Here is an 18,288-nt window from a genome sequence, read left to right as displayed (position 1 = left end):
GGAGCTTGGTTCAGTTTTGGGTTCATCATTCCCCGGGCTGTGGCAGCGCATTCCAGAACCTTCTTCCCAGGGCTGCGGACAGGGATCTGGCTGGGCAGTGGCACCATTCCAGACCTGTGTGAGCCCGGGACCTGCCGGCTCTTCTTTGTGTGGATGACGTCCTGTCCGCTAAACCTCCAAGGGGGTCCCCGGCTCATCGCAGGGCTCCTGCTCTATGCAGCCTCCTTCAGCCCCATCTTCTCAGGTGCAAATATTTTGCAGTGATCCTTATTCCCAGTCAGAGATACATATGCAGCATTCAGGCTTTTTCGTCATCTCGTGGGCTTTTTTGTGACGTGTGTGTGTTCGACAGCACCATAGGGAAATGCAAATCTTGCTTATTTTCTATTCCTTGTCGATTTTCAAGACATTAAAAATCAACCTCATGGAGGCTGGGCGTGGTGGCTCACGCTTATAATCCCAGTACTTTGGGAGGCCAAGGCGGGCGGATCACGAGGTCAGGAGTTCAAGACCAGCCTGACCAACAGAGCAAGACTCCGTCTCAAAAAAAAAAAAAAAAAAAAAATCAGCCTCATGGAGAGAAGAGAGCACCCGGCACCACCCGCGTGGGCCCTGGAGCAGGGTGACTGCGTCGGAGTCAGGTCTTTGTGGTGGTGAATAGTCTGGTGTTAGTGCTGATTTTGGAATTAGATAATTTTACTGTGGTTATGTTATGTATGATGTTAGCATTAGGGAAGCTGGGTAAGGCTGTGCAGGGACTCTGAACTATTTTTGCAACTTTTTTGTAAGTCTGAAGTTTAAAAAAGGAACCTAACAGATGAGCACAGTCCTTTTTTTTTTTTTTGAGATGGAGTCTTGCTCTGTTGTCCAGGCTGGAGTGCGGTGGCACCGTCTCGGCTCACTGCAGCCTCTGCCTCCTGGGTTCAAGAAGCGATTCTCCTGCCTCAGTCTCCCCAGTAGTTGGGATTACAGGCACCCACCACCACGCCCGGCTAATTTTTTTTAATTTTTAGTAGAGACGGGGTTTCACCATGTTGGCCAGGCTGGTCTTGAACCCCTGACCTCAAATGATTCACCTGCCTCAGCCTCCCAAAGTGTTGGGATTACAGGCGCGAGCTACCATGCCTGGCCAAGCACAATCTTTTTTTTTTTTTTCTTTTTCTTTTTTTATTTTTGAGATGGAGTCTCGCTTTGTCGCCCAGGCTAGAGTGCAGTGGTGCAGTCTCGGCTCACTGCAAGCTCTGCCTCCCGGGTTCACGCCATTCTCCTGCCTCAGTCTCCCGAGTAGCTGGGAGTATAGGTGCCCGCCACCACGCCCGGCTAATTTTTTTGTATTTTTAGTAGAGACGGGGTTTCACTGTGTTAGCCGGGATGGTCTTGGTCTCCTGACCTCGTGATCTGCTCGCCTCAGCCTCCCAAAGTGCTGGGATTACAGGAGTGAGCCACCGCGCCCGGCCCAAGCACAGTCTTAATAGAAACTTCACAGACCTGCGGTGCAGAGTGGGAGGCCTGACTATCCCTCTGCTGTCCCCTCACCACAGATGCAGCCCCTTCCTTCTGTTCGAGGGGCACTCCCACCATTCAGGCCTCTCCCTTGACAGATGCTTTTTTTTTTTTAAACTTGGCACTCCAGATCTTCCTGTGTGTTTCCTTGCTGAGCAGTGTCCTTAGTGGGCCTTCTTCACCATTGTTTGGTGGTGGCTGTGTGACCTACCTCTCCCACCCTCCCTGCTCTTGGCAGGGCAGACACCTCCTCCATGTCACTGGGGCCTTCTGTGGCTCCTGCACCTTCCAGGATGTCTGAAAGCAGCCCTGGCCTGTCACCACGGGCGGCCTCCAGAGCACCCAGTCGATACAGGGCTCCCAGGGTGGGGCCACCCTCCTGCCCTCACTGCCAAGCGCTTCATGCCCTTGACTCGGTGGTCGAGGCGTGGGGAGCTGGGGCAGGGTCTCTTGCTGGCACACTTCTCAGGGCTTGTCCGTTTGCACGCAGCTCTGGCTGTGATAGGACTGAGTCTTCAGGCTTCTGCTTTATGGAGATGCTGTTTACAAGTCATTGTGCCATCTGGAAGGATTCTACAGTGCTATTTTGGATTGATGCAATCCAACAGTCAATGGTTTTAATAAAAAACTTGAGTAGCTTATAAGCGTGTCTGCTTTTCCACCTAGCAGAAGGTAAGGGAGTCAAGTTTCCTGGACGAGATGAGATTTGTGATTCTGTCTTGACTCGTGTCCTGTAGGGTGCTTTTGGATACACTCCCCCCCGCGGGCATCTTGCAGGATGCAAGGTCATTGCGGGCCACTGCCATCCTTCCAGAGAAGAGCCCCCTTTCCCCCACACCCTCATGCTGTGTGCCGGGCTCTATCCTCCACTGTCCCTGGTGAGAAAAGAGGGCCTCTTGCTAGGGACTAGTGGCTGGGTTTCTGGCGTCTCCTTGGGTAAAGGGTGGGGCAGCAGGGCAGTGTGGACGGTCCCTGGACACACGAGTAATGTTGGGAATTGGTCGTGCTGCCCTCAGAAGGGAGAATTAGTGCATTGTCTGTCTTAAGAATCAAGCTTTAAAAAAAAAAAAGTGACTGATTTTTAACATGGAGTCATTTTTTATTTGGTCATTATGTTAATGGAAAACTTGTAGTGTGGATTTCCATTTTGTTTTAAACTTACATTAAAAGATAAATTGTTCATTGGAAGCCGGTATTGTATTTTCTTAATCTGTAATGACTTTACTTAAAAACGAAAATCTGAGGAATAGGAGAAGCCCTGGCATCCCCTTTGCTTCTCTTGCAGACAAATTGGACCCAGTTTGCGGGCATGGCGGCGCACACCCGTGGTCCCAGCTACCTGGGAGGCTGAGCGGGAGGCTGGCTTGAGCCAGGGAGTTCTGGACTGCTGTCCGCTGTGTGCTAAGTTTGGCATCCATGTGGTGACCTCCTGGGAGTGGGGACCACCGGATTGCCTACGGAGGGAACGTTCACAAATGGAGCTCTTGGCGAGCCGCTGGTGTCTGGCCTAATCCCCGGCCTCTGGCTGCGCAGCGGCGGGGGTGAGGCAGGCAGGCTCTGGCACGGTCTCACTGCCACTCACGTTAGCTTTCTGTCGTCAGACGTGAAAGTGGTGCTGAGTGGGGTTTTCTTTGCAGACTGTACGTGTTGGATTGTACCTAAAGTGAATTCGTAGTTTTGAAATCTTTAAAGCATTTGAGTGAAATGTGGAAATGCATCATCGTGAGTGTGTTGTGTTGGGAATATGGTGACTGTCTTCTTGCTCACTCAGTAGAGTTGGAGAATTGGTATGGAGCAGCTTGAGGCTCTGACACAGGGATACCCACAGGGTCTCGGTGTCTCTGGTGCCCTTCCCTCTGCCCGGTGCTGGCTTGTGGATGGGCTCATTCTGCTCTGCAGGCTGGGGCGGAGGTGTGCTCCATTAGCAGGTGGCCCTGGCAGGAGGTTCTGGTGGTGCTTCAGGCTCCCTTTGAGTTCTCTCTTCTCTCTTACATACTCTGCCATAGAAAACCATTTCTGTCTGCTGGGTCCGGTGGCTCACACCTGTAATCCCAGCACTTTGGGAGGCTGAAGCGGGTGGATCACCTGAGGTCAGGAGTTCGAGACCAGCCCAGCCAACATGGCAAAACAGTGTCTCTACTAAAAATACACAAATTAGTTGGGCATGGTGGCAGACACCTGTGCAGTGAGCTGAGACGGGCCATTGCACTCCAGCCTGGGTGACAGAGGGAGACTCCATATCAAACAAACAAACAAACAAAAAAACACCATTTCTCAAGGCCAGGTGCAGTGGCTCACGCCTGTAATCCCAGCAGTTTGGGAGGTGGAGGTGGGTGGATCACCTGAGGTCAAGAGTTCAAGACCAGCCTGGCCAACATGGTGAAATATCGTCTCTACTAAAAATACAAAAATTAGCCTGGCATGGTGGTGTGTGCCTGTAGTTCCAGCTACTTGGGACGCTGAGTCGGGAGAATCACTTGAACCCAGGAGTCAGAGGTTGCAGTGAGCTGAGATTGTGCCACTGCACTCCAGCCTGGGCGACAGAAACTTAGTCTCAAAAAAAAAAAAAAAAAGATAACTATTTCTCATTGTGTGCTCCCACACACATGTTCTTACACACGTATGTTCTCACCTCCAGTGGTTCTGTTGTTGGGCTGTCTAGTGGGCCTGCTTTTTCTGTAGGTGTTAAATACAGGTTGCCAAAAATGCAGTAAGACCAAAAGGCCACCTGATTGAGGTAAAAGGAGGGAAGAATTGAGTTCTATTCTTTCTGTAGTTTGTGTCTTCGCAGCTCCTTTGAAGCCGTCAGTGCCACTGCCAGTGCAGAGGCTCCTTCTTGCAGAAGCTGCCCTGCCCCGTCCTGCCCCATCCCGTCCCGTCCCATCCTGTCCCATCCTGTCCCATTCCCATCCCATCCCATCCCATCCCAGTCCCATCCCATCCTTTTCCATGTCGTTCCATCCTGTCCCATTTCCATCTCGTCCCATTCCCATCTTGTCCTGTCCCATTTCATCCCATCCCGTTCTGCTCTGCCTCAGCCCCCCACATAGCTGGGATTACAGCCATGCACCACTACGCCCAGCTAATTTTTGTATTTTTCATAGAGATGGGGTTTCGCCATGTTGGCCAGGCTGGTCTCGAACTCCTGACCTCAGGTGATCCACCCAACTGGGTCTCCCAAAGTGCTGGGATTACAGGCGTGAGCCACCGTGCCCAGCCTTGAGAAATGTTTGTTTTTGTTTGTTTTTGAGATGGAGTCTTGCTCTGTCACCCAGGCTGGAGTGCAGGAGCACATCTCAGCTCACTGCAACCTCCACCTTCTGGGTTCAAGCAACTCTCCCTGCCTCGGCCTCCTGAGTAGCTGGGATTACAAGCGCCTGCCACCACGCCCGGCTAATTTTTGTGTTTTTAATAGAGACAGGGTTTTGCCATGTTGGCCAGGCTGGTCTTGAACTGCTGAGCTCAGGTGACCTGCCTGCCTCAGCCTCCCAGTTTCAGATTCTTTATCTTGCTAGATGCTTTTGTGAAGCGCCTTCGTCAGTGGGAGGTGAGTTTGACAAGGCCCTAGCGGGTGTTTGTGAGACAGAGGTATGACTGGAGCTTGGAGGTGGTGTTCGGGAAAGGTGGGAGTGAGGGAGGAGTCTGCACCTTTGCCCTCTGGGTGCTATCATGATTGGGCTCTTGGCATTGGGCCTTCTTGGCTTTCCGTCTGCTGCGTTGCTGGTCCGAGGGCAGGGGCTGGACGTGACACCATGGGAGGCTCTTCGGCTTTGGCCATTCCTGGCCGTGCTTTGTTCCATGGGAACTTCATGGCTCTTCCTTCTTGCAGACACAGGAGGCAGCAGCGTCCACTGGACATGGCCCCGAGGTTTTGAATGAGACAGAAATGAGCCCATCAGGGAGGGTAGATACAGCGCCTTTCTGAACTCACATTATCCCAGAGTGTGGGGACAGCCATGGCACAGATCTCCTCGTCTTGTTCTCTCAGGAGGTCAGCGTTGGTATGGGGCTGCTGCTGCCCCTCCAGAGCGGCCAGGCAGGCATGGCTAGGAGGGGTTCCCTGGAAATCCTAATGGCAGTGCTTCTGGCGGAGCCGGTTATCTTGAGCTTTCAGCCAGCTGAACACTTTGCTCTTGTGGCTCCTCCCTCTTCCTCCCTGAGGTGACCTCGCACCGCTCCCTTTACTCAGCAGCACAGGCGGCTGTTTGGCCTTAGGCTGTGGGTCCGCATGAGCCAGCACACCCAGCTTTTAAAACCTATATTACAGTGGTGTGAAAGTTGAATCCAGACGAGAGAGGTATATGACATGGCATAATTGAATAACTACCTTTATTAAAAGTTACGCTTTACAAGCCGGGCGCGGTGGCTCACGCCTGTAATCCCAGCTCCTCGGGAGGCTGAGGCAGGAGAATTGCTTGAACCTGGGAGGCGGAGGTTGCAGTGAGCCGAGATCATGCCGCTGCACTCCACCCTGGGCAACAAGAGTGAAACTCTGTCTCAAAAAACAGACAAACAAAGGAAACTGTACTTTTGTTTCTTGGATATGATGTCAAGGTGGTGGTTAAATGTTTATTTCAGCTGAACACAGTTGACTCACACCTATAATCTCAGCACTTTGGGAGGCCAGGCAGGAGGATTACTTGAGCCCAGGAGTTTGAGACCAACCTGGGCAACATAGTGAGACCCCATCTACTGGAGGGGGGGAAACGTTTATTTGTCGGCCGAGTGTGGTGGCTCAGGCCTGTAATCTCAGCACTTTGGGAGGCCGAAGTGGATGGATCAAGGTGGATCACTTGAGGTCAGGAGTTCGAGACCAGCCTGGCCAACATGGTGAAATCCCGTCTCTATTAAAAATACAAAAAATTAGCCAGGCTTGGTGGCACGCACCTGTGATCCCAGCTATTCAGGAGGCCGAGGCAGGGGAATTGCTTGAACCTGGGAGGCGGAGGTGGCAGTGAGCCGAGATTGCACCATTGCCCTCCAGCCTGGGTGACAGAACGAGACTCTGTCTTTAAAAAAAAAAAAAAAAAATTATATATATATATATATATATATATATATATATATATTTCTAGACTTCGGGTGCCCGGCTGCCTAGTTTAAGATGCAGTTAGAGGCTCAAGGAATTTCTAGATACCTTTTAACTTTGCTTGGGTCACTCCTGCCCTGGTCAGTGGCCTTAAATCCATTTGATGGGTTCAAGGGCTCCAGGGGAAAGAGGAGATGGGTGGGAGCAGACTCTCTGTCCCCTGGGTGTGCCCAGCTGCTGGGAGGCCGCGTCCCCTCGCCCGTTGTGGTGGCGCCTGCCTGGGCCCCAGTCACTGGCTCCTTCCCATCACCTTCCCTGGGCCTGGACAGTCGTGCTGGCTGCTTGCACGGTTTGTAAAGCACTTTTAATTAAACGATCTCAGACACACGACATTGAAGATAGAACTAGATACAGTCTGAGCCCCGTGGAGAGGTCACAGCCTGAGAGTGCAGTCGGCTGGACTGTGGTCACCACGTGAGTGGCCTGTGGCAGAGGCTGTAAGTTATGCCCTCCTAGGTCTCATCTGACCTCTGCTCTTCCCCCCATTCGCGTGGGGTCAACGTGCTCGGGGAACACTTGTTCACAAAGTGTATAAATTCGGTAAGGAGGGGTGTATATGCTGACAGGTATTCTCCAGTCTGAATGTGAGTAGCAGAGGGCATCTGTTTCCTGATGAGAGTTCTGAAGGTGGGTTTCTGTGATGCGCATTTGTGACAGGCATGTTGGGGGATGTTGACACCTTTCATTGTTCTCCTCTTGTTGGAAAGTGTATCATCGCATGTGAGTTACTTGTTTGGATAATTAGAAAATCATAGTGCATGTTTTATAAACTAGAATGCTTACCCTCATTTTGCTTTTTATTGATGATTTAATGTTGGGGCTGTTACAATGTGAAAAGCTCTTGCTCCTTATACAATAACCCTAAACTGGTAGGTGTTGGTGTCTGGGAGTTTCTTGGTGTCTTGCTTCTAATAGTCTGAACTCTTGCTTGCCCTTCTCACCCCTTTTTGTTTTTTGTTTGTTTTTTTTTTTTTTTTGCAGCAGAGTCTCGCTCTGTAGCCCAGGCTGGAGTGCAGTGGCGCATTCTTGCCTCACTGCAACCTCCGCCTCCTGGGTTCAAGCAATTCTCCTGCCTCAGCCTCCCCAGTGGCTGGGATTACCGGTGCACACCACCATGCCCAGCTTATTATTTTTATTTTTTAATTTTCAGTAGAAATAGGGTTTCGCCATGTTGGCCGGGCTGGTCTCAAACTCCTGATCTCAAATGATCCACCTGCCTCGGCCTCCCAAAGTGCTGGGATGACAGGCGTGAGCCACCTCGCCCAGCCGCCCTTCTCACCCCTTTTTGGATCGATTGTTTACCGTGTGCTCAGGGGCTTCACTCGGAGCCCCTTAGAACCTTGCCCAGCAGAGTGGGCCCACACTGGGAAGCAGGGATGTGTGCTCCGTCTGCCTGCCTCAGCTGTCCGCTGCCCACGACCTCTGAGCTGCATTGCCCCGTGTAGGCCTGGTCACCTTTGGGGCCGGAACTGCACACACTCCTTCCTCCCATAAGCCCCAGTGCTCGTGGTGGTTACGCAGCCCTGCTGCCCGTGCAGGAGACGCCCCACGAGGCCTCCAGCTTCTCCTCTGCCTTTGCTCACTTCTCTTCCCTGGAAAGCAGGCAGGTACTCGTCAGGCTTTCCTTCATTTATTTCTAGAGTTTCTGCAGATCTAGAAACCTGTCTCCTATTGGTTATTGTCTTTTAACAAAGACCTGTTTGGCATTACACAAAAAATGCTTTCACAAGTCCCAAGGCAGCGGGCAGGGTCCTGGGGCTGCTCTTCGTGCCCTGTGTCCCGTTTCTTATGCAGGTGGAGACTGCTGGTCGTTCTCTGGAGTAGCCCCAAGGAAGCTATCTGAAGGCTCAGGGAGCTCTAATCCACTTAGGAGAAAAGGAGTTAAAATGGCATCATTGGGCTGGGCGCAGTGGCTCACACCTGTAATCCCAGCACTTTGGGAGGCCGAGGTGGGTGGATCACCTGAGGTCAGGAGTTTGAGACCAGCTTGGCCAACATGGAGAAACCCCATCTCTACTAAAAATACAGAATTAGCCAGGCGTCGTGGCACATGCCTGTAATACCAACTACTCCGGGGGCAGAGACAGGAGAATTGCTTGAACCTGTGAAGTGGGTGTTGAAGTGAGTCGAGATCACGCCATCGCTCTCCAGCCTGGGTGACAGAATGAGACTCTGTCTCAAAAAGAAAAAAAAAGGCATCATTGTTTTGCAACTGGGGTACCAGAAATAACATCTTTCCATAGTGAATTTCTGGTGGCAGAGGAGCTTCATATATACCCATTGATACTTGGACCTGGATTGAAGCTTGAGGGGTTTGGAGATGCAGAAAATAGTGTTTGGTAAATAGAGATGAAAGTGTGTGTTTTGAGAAATGATGATTGGAAAACTGAAAAGGTCAGTGTCTGCAGCCGTGTATTTCTTTCTAAATTTTTTATTTTTCTGCATTTTCAAAAATTATATTTTTTGGGAAATTATTATATATACTCTTCTTGCTGAACAGAATGTTAAGAATACAGCTGACATCTTCTTTGCCCGTTGTACTCAGTCCAAGTTCTTTGTGAATCACAAGAACCAACACGTTCTTCGCAAATCTGTGCACTGCACGGAGCTCTTCCGTGCTGCTTGGGGCGCTCGCGTCCCAGTCACCTGGAGGTGGGAGGCAGAGAGCAGTGGTGGAGCAGAAAACTGTAAGCTCAAGTTGGAGCCAGGAGGCTGAGGCAGAAGTGTCACTTGAGCCCAGGAGGTTGAGGCTGCAGTGAGCCGTGACTGAGCTCTGTCTGGGCGACAGAGCAAGACTTTGTCTCTTTAAAAAAATGTTCAAGTTGGACTCCTGGAAAGCAGAGTTACATGAGCTGGTTTTGGATGCCCTGACAGGGTGTGGAGCAGGAGGCCCCTGTGGGCCTGTTCCCCATGGTCAGCTTTCGACATATAATGAAAGCCCCGTTCACTGGTAACACTTGATTTGAGCCATTTAAAATTATTTTATAAAATTGTTGTTCCACTTAGGAACTGGCACAAGGTCTTTGTGAGAAAGCCCTAAGTTTTCAAGATAGGATTAAAAAAGCATGAGCCTGTGACGCACATACAGACGGTGTGCACCCCTTCTAGCCCGCTGGCTGCCAGCAGCTCCCAGAATGGCCGTGTGCCGGGGCAGGCATGGGGGCCGGCCCCACCTTCTAGAAGCCAGTGAGAAAGGCCTTCCTGGGGCTGGTCCGCACTGCCGACGTTTTGGGCATGGACGACCCTAAGTTTTCAGTTCTAAGCGACAGTGAATGCCTCAGCCCGGCTTGTCTACGACTGCAGGAGGCGTCTTGACGCTCCCCAGTGTGCCGTCAGAACCTTGACCCAAAAAGGTCTTCAGCCTTGGAAAGCCCTTCCCACCTCGCCCCACCCACCAACCCCTGAAAAGGTTTTCAGCCTTGGAAAGCCCTTCCCCACCTCGCCCCACCCATCAACCCCTTAAAACATGGATAAAAGAGTTTTAAACCACAGCGCCTGAAGTTTGAGAGCAGCCTGGCCAACATGATGAAACCCCGTCTCTACTAAAATACACAGACAAAAAATTAGCCAGGCATGGTGGCACAAACCTGTAATCCCAGCTACTCGGGAGGCTGAGACAGGAGAATTGCTTGAACCCAGGAGGCAGAAATCTTTGTGTACACCAGTGTCTTCAAACAAGAGAAGCTACTTGAGCACTTGCTAGTCATGCTGGCCAGTTGTGTGTTCTCAGCCAGACTATTTCCAGCCTGCTGTATCTGTAGCCTTATAGCACATACATTTAGCTTAATATCTTTAAAGCTCTACGTTTTTGCTATTTTCTGAGGAGGTTTTTGTGGTTAGGCTTCAATGCCATGATTTGAAATTATTATCAAGAATTACAAATCAATATTGACCTAATCAATATGGTTGACATACACGTTGATGAAATCATTATATATGTTTGGTCCTTGAACAACTTGGGGATTAGTGGCACTGACCCCTGGTACAGTCAAGTCCACATATAACCTTTTATACCCCGAGTATTTAATTTTGTTGACCAGAGCCTTCCTGATCACATAAACAGTCAACACATTTTAATCCAACACTGACATATACAAAGCACTTTTTTTCCCCGCTTCTTCAAGAGACAGAGTCTCGCTTGCCATGTTGCCCAGTCTGGTCTCAAACTGCTGGGCTCAAGTGATCCTTCCGCCTCGGCCTCCCAGTGCACTGGGATTATAAGTGTGAGCCACCATGCCCCTCATATTTTATATGTCGTATGTATTGTATACTGTATTCTTACAGTAAAGTAAGCTAGAGAAAAGAAGGTGTTGTTAAAATCATAAGGAAGAGAAAATATGTTTACTATTCATTAAGTGGAAGTGGGTCATCATGAAGGTCTTCATCCTCATCATTTCATTGAGTAGAAGGAGGAGGGGGTGGTCATGCTGTTCTCGTGGGACGGGGGTGGAAGAGGTAGAAGGGGAGGCAGGAGAGGCAGGCGCATTTGGTGTAACTTACGAAGTGCTTCGTCATTTCTCTAGAAATGTTCCTGTATGGTCACAGTCCTCCCTCACTGTTGGCTTTAGTTTCAGTGCCCATGTCACAGACAGGTGTGTGTTGTACAAGAAGTTAAAAGCGGGTGGGAGTCGTGGGAACCCCTCCCCTCTGCAGGAGGGTCTGATGTCACTTTGTTTTCTGTCACTGCTGCTACCTCCTCCTCGTCACCTGGTGTGGGTCAGAAGCACTCATCGCCACCAGGTTGTCTTCTAATTTCTCTGGTGTGGTATCTCTTAGCTCTTGAGTTTTGAAATGAAACCCTTCATCCCTCCCTGCCCCCCAGCCCCCCTGCCCCGGCCCACATGTCCGCAGTCTCTTCATGATCTCCTTGATTGGCTGTTGTAAACCCTGTGGAATCAGACACAACCTCCACACATGGTTTTCTCCAGCAGGAGTTCATTGTTTTGGGTTTGACAGCTTTCATGGCTTTCTCTATAACAATAATGGCATCTTTCATGGTGTCATCTTCCAGACACTCATGATGCTCTCTCTCTCTCTCTCCCATGTTGACAATCCTTTCCATAGCATGCTGTGTGTAATGAGCCTTACAGGTCCTATGACCCCGATCTAGAGGCTGAATTAGATACGCTGTGTGTGGGGACAGGAAGACCACGTTGACGCCTCTGCTGTTGAACTCACGGGGTTCTGGGGGACCAAGGGCATTGTTCATTGTCAAAAGAAAATTTAAGGCAGTTCCTTACTGGCAAGGCAAGGTACTTCCTGACTTCACGGACAAAGCATCAATGGAAGCAGTCCGGAAAAAGGGGTTCTTTCTAGCCTTGTTGCAAAACCAAATACCTGGCAGCTGGTGTTTATCTTTTCCCTTCAAGGTTCTGAGGTAGGCAGCTTTATAGATAAAGGCAGTCCTTATCATAAACCCTACTGCATTTGCACAAAACAGTAGCATTAGCTTATCCCTTCTTGCCTTCTATCCCAGTGCTCGCTTCTCTTTCTTACTAACAAATGTTCTTACAGGATTTTTTTCGCCAGAATAGGGGAGTTTCACCTGCATTCAAAACCTGTTCAGGCAGGGCCAGGCGTGGTGGCGCACGCCTGTAATCCCAGCACTTAGGGAGGCCAAGGTGGGTGGATCGCTTGAGGCCAGAAGTTTGAGACCAGCCTGGCCAACATGGTGAAACCCTCGTCTCTGCTAAAAATACAAAAATTAGCCGGGCATGGTGGTGGGCGCCTGTGGTCCCAGCTACTTGGGAGGCTGAGGCAGGAGAATAGCTTGAACCCAGCAGGTGGAAGTTGCAGTGAGCTGAGATCATGCCACTGCACTCCAGCCTGGGTGACGGAACAAGAGTCTGACTCAAAAAAACAAAAACAAAACCCTGTTCAGGCACATGTCCTTTTTCCTCGATGATATTCCTCATGGTGTCTGGGACCTCATCTGCTACCTCTTGGTTGGCAGAAGCTGCTTCTCCTGTTCTCTTGACATTGTTAAAGCCAAACGTTCTAAAACTATCAAACCATCCTTTGCTGGCATCCACTTCTCCAGCTCCTTCCCCTTCCTTTTACTTTCAGTTGTTGTATAATGGCTTCACTTTTCTGGAATCAGACTAGAGTCTATTGGTATTTGCCTTTCTTATAGCAATCCTGCACCCACACATTTTCATATATCCGTGCTGTTTGGGAATTAATTTTAAAGCTGCGTTTTCAGTGAGATAAAAAGGTATTTCACAAAAAATTTTTCAAGCCTGTTGCTGTAGCTGCGGTGATGGCTTCACGGATGTCCTGTTCTTTTTTTGTGATGGCCCTTCTGCTGGATTTATCCATTTTGAAAAGCATCCACAGCAGAGCACAGGCTGCGGCGCGTCACGCAAGTTTAGCTTTTCCTAAAGTCACAACTCCTGGGAGCTCTGCTTCTTGGGAGCACTGCCAGCATCGCTAGTGGCACTTTGTGTGGGTCTGTGGTGTCATTTAGGGTTTATGGTATTGAGTAAACACAATGAAAAAGACTTGAGAACTGCAAGAGGCTTTTTTTTTTTTTTTTTTTAAGAGACGGAGTCGGCTGGGTGCAGTGGCTCATGCTTGTAATCTCAGCACTTTGGGAGGCTGAGGCTGGGCGGATCACTTGAGGTCAGGAGCTTGAGACCAGCCTGGCCAACATGGTGAAACCCCTGTCTCTACTAAAAATTCAAAAATTAACTGGGCGTGGTGGCGGGCGCCTGTAATCACTCGGGAGGCTGAGACAGGAGAATCGCTTGGGCCTCGGAGGCAGAGGTTGCAGTGAGCCAAGATCGTGCCACTGCACTCCAGCCTGGGCGACAAGAGTGAAACTCCATCTCCAAAAAAAAAAGAGATAGAGTCTTGCTGTGTTGCCTGGGTGGGAGTGCAGCGGCTTGTCACAGGCATGACCATAGTGCCCTGCAGTCTTGGACTCCCGGGCTCAAATGATCCATTTATCTCAGCCTTCTGAGTAGCTGGGACTCCAGGCCCATGCTACCGCAACTAGCTTAAGGCTTGAGATAATTTGTTTACTGTGATACACAATTTCTGGAGAGACCAGCTGCTCACGCGGAGACGATTAGTGTCACACGGTGTTTTAAGCGGATACCGACGCACTTGAGCTCACCGCGGTAGCACAGGCTGTGGCTGTGAGATCATTACAGCGTGCAATGTGGTATGTCCCGCACTGAGTTGTATACAGTTCTGCTTGAGCCTGCGACGTTACGTTTGTTTACGTTTCCCTCTGCTGAACGATGCCATGTACAGACTGTAAGTATTTATAGGCTTTTAATTTTTTATAATTTGTGTATAATTTATGGTAGGAAATGATAGACTAATATCTATATATATTTTGTACATTCATGACATACTTTTTCTGACTTTTTTCGGTATTCCTGGGCTGTATGGTTTGTAATTCTTTCCAAATGGTCACAAATCTCTAATAAGTTTTTCAGTGTATTTGTTGAAAACAAATCGATGGGTGACTTGCTGTGTGCAGGCAAGCCGTGGTGTTCGGGGTCAGCTCTGTGCACACGTGTGTGTCCATGTTCATCATGGAGTTCTTCAGCTGGCATGTTTTAGTTCCTGTTTTTTTCTGGTCCTTACCTGAGCAGAGTTGAAGTGCTTTTCCCGATGCTCTCTGGAGGAGCTTTTCTCCTCTGATTCTAGCACCCGGGAGATGGCCCGAGCAGCTGTTCCCACAGCTCTCCTGAGGTTGCTCTGTAGATGGCGCATCCTGGAAGCATAGGACAGAGTGTAGCTCACACACACAGCGGCCAGCAGAGGCCATCGGCTCTGAATTCTCTCACAGAGCAGGGCTTGACAGGCTTTTTCTGTACTGGGCCGATTAGTAGTATTTTAGGCTTTTCTGGATGTACAGTTCCTGTTGTATTGTTCAGCTCTGCCCATGTAGAACAGAAGTAGTCATAGATTTTATGTAAACAGGTGAGTGTGATTATGTTTTTTTTTTTTTTTTACAAAAACACATGGTGAGCCATAACTCGCTGACCTCGGCTCTCTAGGAATATTTTTTAAGTGAAGAGAATTACTAGGTTCAATAAGCATAAAATCTCATTGATTTCTATGAAAATACTGTAAATCTTTAAAGTCTGATATTAATGTTTTTAAAAAGAATTGCCGTGAATAAAGGATCTCTTTAAGGGATGTCATGGGGAGAGGGGAGGGTGAAGAAAATCACCAGTAAAACTATTGATCATTTTTGTCTCGGGTTAACACCCCTCTCTGCGGGCCTCACACTTGCGTGTTGTCTCCACTCTGGCTTTGCAGAAGTGCGGAGCTCCTGTCCTGCAGGTATTGTGGTCGTCAGACCCTTCTGGAGATGTCGAGTGGGCCAGGGCCCCAGCCTGCTTGGTGGTCACTCCTGATGACCCTGTCCCGTGTGGACCGCCTGCCAAGACTCAGGCCCCACCTCTGTGTCAAGTGCAATTAATAGCAGCTCTAACTAAAAGTAAGAATAAGGTTCTACCAATCTTGTAACCCTACACAGGCGTCTGTCAGGTGTCCCTGGGTGCTGGGTTCCTGGGGCATCCCAGGTAGGTGTGGGAGGGGTGTCGTGTGCATGCCTCCCGCGTGGGGTTGTGTCTGCAGCGTTCCTGCAGGTCTTCCTTATGCATCAGCGAGAGTTACATGATGTTTTCATTTCGTAAAGTAAAGCAGCTCGTGGGAATGTGAACTTCCGACGTCAGCCTCAGTCAGATGCCGATGTTTTCTCTTGAATCGCTGGTGTCTGTTACTGCTATGAGCCATATTTAGCCTCCCCTTGCAGCCGTCCACTCAGCAGAACTGGGCTTTTCCTGTGACTCAGGCCGTGCACGGCTCGAAGGAGCAGCTGGGTGGACTGCGGTGCTGGCGTGGCTGGAGAGGGTGGCCTGGCTCCCTGTTGGGGTTGCCCCCGGTGGAAGGCGTGTGTTTTGGAATGAGCTTCCTGCGCGTCCGTATCACTGTGTGGGTTATTCTAGCCAGGGGTCCGGTGTTGCTGTGTTGGATGCTGCCGCTTACCACAGCCTTACCACTTATCTGGGGATAATTTTGGAAATAGGTGTTTTTGTTCAAGTTCAGCTATTAAATTGCTTCACAATCTTGGGTAAACGTCTTAGTTTTCCATTTGCATTGGACGATCTGTGAAGGCCTTTTCCATTGCTTCTGTCATTCCCACAGGGCATCCCTCAGAAGGGCTTTATTTGAACCCCGGTGATATGCAGCGGGAGAAGAGTTCTTTATGACAGCGACAATGGGGACAGAGGAACGGTGACTGGAAGATTCTTTCCTTGCAGTGAACGCACGTACTGTGGGTGCTGTGCCTTCCTCGGGGTGTATGTACGTAGGCAGGCACACACCAGTCAGCTTGCATTCTGTGGGTGATACTCTCTGAGGTGGACTGGGTCACCTGGGAGCTTCCGGGGTCCGTGGACGGGGACCACTGATGAACGGGTGGTGCAGGAGCTGTAGGAAGTAACTTTCAGTGAGTCCCTGCCACAGGGTAACTTTCTGACTCTCAACATTTGTTTAACTTTGCGTGGGGAATATCTTCAGTCACAAAATCTGAGAGAACAGTGTCCTGGGTCCCCGGGCTCAGCGTTTACTAGCATTTGACCAGCTCGGGTTGATCCATCTCCTCCTTGCACTTGTTCATGTTTTCAAAAAAATTTTGTTCTTTCTTTAAACATTTTTTAATTTCAGTATTTTAATTTTTAGTATTAATATCTTAATGTTAGTATTTTAGTAAATCTCCAACATCATCTTGTTTTACCAGCTCATGTTTCAGTGGCGTCTCTGTCAGCTGGAAACCTTCACAAGCCTTGGCCTTCGCTCTTCTCACAGTGACTCAGTGGGCAGCTGGTGCCCTGAGCCGTCTCTCACTCCGCCGGCCACTGCCTTGCTGACCCCGTCCGTGCTGTGAGGGGCAGCATGGGGCTCCGTGACTCGGGCTCTCCACACCGGCGGCAGGCCCTGCAGTGGTGGCCGCATCCATCGCTGGGCGCTGCCGCCGCCCCCGCCTGCCCCAGAGCCCCTCTTAATCTCAGCGAGAGGCTCGGGCTGCAGGAGGACGTGTGGCTCTTTCCCCAGCTCTGAGTGTCAGGATCCATCTTGCTGTGCGCTGCCGCTGCTTTTCCTCCTGGGAGTGGGCGCCGGTCCTTCTTCCCAGGCCAGGTTGTAAAGTTGCCCGTGTGTGCATGTGAGGGCCGGGTGCCCGCCGTGGTGGTCCTTGTGGTTCCTCAGTCCACCTGGGGACCCACTGGTTTCAGTGTGAGTGCTCAGTCCTGGCTTCACCATGTTCTTGGCCCGTGACAAACCGGTCCCATCTTTAGAGCCTCTGTGGGTTCTTTCTTCCAGCTGATTTCTATGGAGCAGCCTCCTGTTCTGTAACAGGCCAGTCAGTAGAGTTCCTCTTGATGCCAGTGGAGTCACACGGTCACCAGGTCTACCTCCCTTTCCTCCTGTGGAAGAGCTCGGTTTGCTCAGGAACATGATGGACATTGCTGGCCTGGGCAGAGGGCGTGGCCTTGATGGAGACCACCTCTCCTCTCCGTCATCCTGAGGGGATGCAGGAGGGGATGCAGGAGGGAGTCCGCATCGCCCTCCACACCCGAGACCACCTCTCCTATCCATCTAGTCATCCTGAGGGGGTGCAGGGGGGAGTCTGCATCGCCCTCCACACCCCTCCTCGGGTGTCGTCATGTGGGCAGGGAGTGCACAGCACCCTTGAATGTGGGGAGCGGCGCCTGCCTGGACCTTCCTGCAGCATGGCGGAATCTGAGCTGGTCCTTGAGAGAACTCATCTGTGGGTGGTGCACAGACTACAGACCACATAGCCTGGGCACCAGAGAGAAGCTGCTGGCGTCAGCGGCCCCTTCTGTGGCTCTGGCCTCCATGTGCCGAGCAACTGGACACCTGGCTGTGCAGGGAATGACTTGATTTAAATGACATAAAACGACACCAAATGGTAGAATGGACACTGGCGGTGCTTGTCTGTCATCTCTTTCTTATTCTTTATTTGTTTCTGTTCTGTGAGAATTGCCCAGTGGTGTCATGCTGAACCTGCCTCTCTGTGTAGGTGGCCTTTCTTCAGTGAGTATTTGCGAAAGTGTTGGGAGGTAGTGAGAGTCGTTGCATCTTTTTCTGGCACTTCCTTGGTGGGACCAGCCACTTACGTGCACCCTGAAAGTCAAGACGCTCGTCCCGTCTTCCCCCTCGGCGGTTTTCAGTAAGCGAGCACGTAGTTGAACATTTCTCACCTGAACAAGTCTCCTTTGTCATGAGATGGGGCAGCTATAATATTGCCAAACACATTTTTCTCAACTAGGAGATCTCAAGCAAGGGACGGAGCCCTAGGGTTGTCTCGTGGTGTCCGCAGGGCTTGGTTCTTGGGTGTCTCGTGGCGCCTGCAGGGTTCTGTTCTTGGGTGTGTTGAGTGCCGTGGGGTGAATGGAGGCTTGGCCTTTTGAGAGGCTTCTGTACTGAGCACTCAGGAGCCGGCCTGGGGGTCGTCTGGGGCTGACATCGGCAGGGAGGTTGCTGCCATCTTCGGCTGCCTCTGACCAGCATCATGGAAACCTTTCCCAGCAGAGCAGTCACCGTGATGAAAGCTCCCTTCTGCTCTCGGGTCCTGCCGTGGAGGAACAAGGCCAGGTGGGTGCAGGTCAGGGGAGGATGCTGAGCTCACCTGGGCGTCCTAGGCTTCAGTT

At 50.6% G+C, this 18,288-nt stretch overlaps 1 protein-coding gene across 36 annotated transcripts in view; it reads left to right on the top strand.

Annotated features, from left to right (window-relative positions):
• The window catches only part of ANKRD11 (ankyrin repeat domain containing 11), a 229,705-nt gene that overhangs the window by 104,733 nt on the left and 106,684 nt on the right, over positions 1 to 18,288 (top strand). For 2 of the 36 annotated variants that reach the window (XM_063797523.1, XM_063797505.1), the window contains one exon: positions 15,761 to 15,919. The exons of the other annotated variants lie outside the window; for them this stretch is intronic. The gene's annotated coding sequence lies outside the window, so the exon portion shown is untranslated. The remainder of the gene's footprint in view (positions 1 to 15,760; positions 15,920 to 18,288) is intronic. 36 annotated transcript variants of the gene reach the window in all.

Source organism: Pan troglodytes, chromosome 18 (genome assembly GCF_028858775.2).
Source record: "Pan troglodytes isolate AG18354 chromosome 18, NHGRI_mPanTro3-v2.0_pri, whole genome shotgun sequence".
Taxonomy (NCBI): Eukaryota; Metazoa; Chordata; class Mammalia; order Primates; family Hominidae; genus Pan; species Pan troglodytes.
The sequence above is the reverse complement of the archived record's forward strand: the minus strand, read 5'-3'. Positions and strand labels throughout refer to the sequence as shown.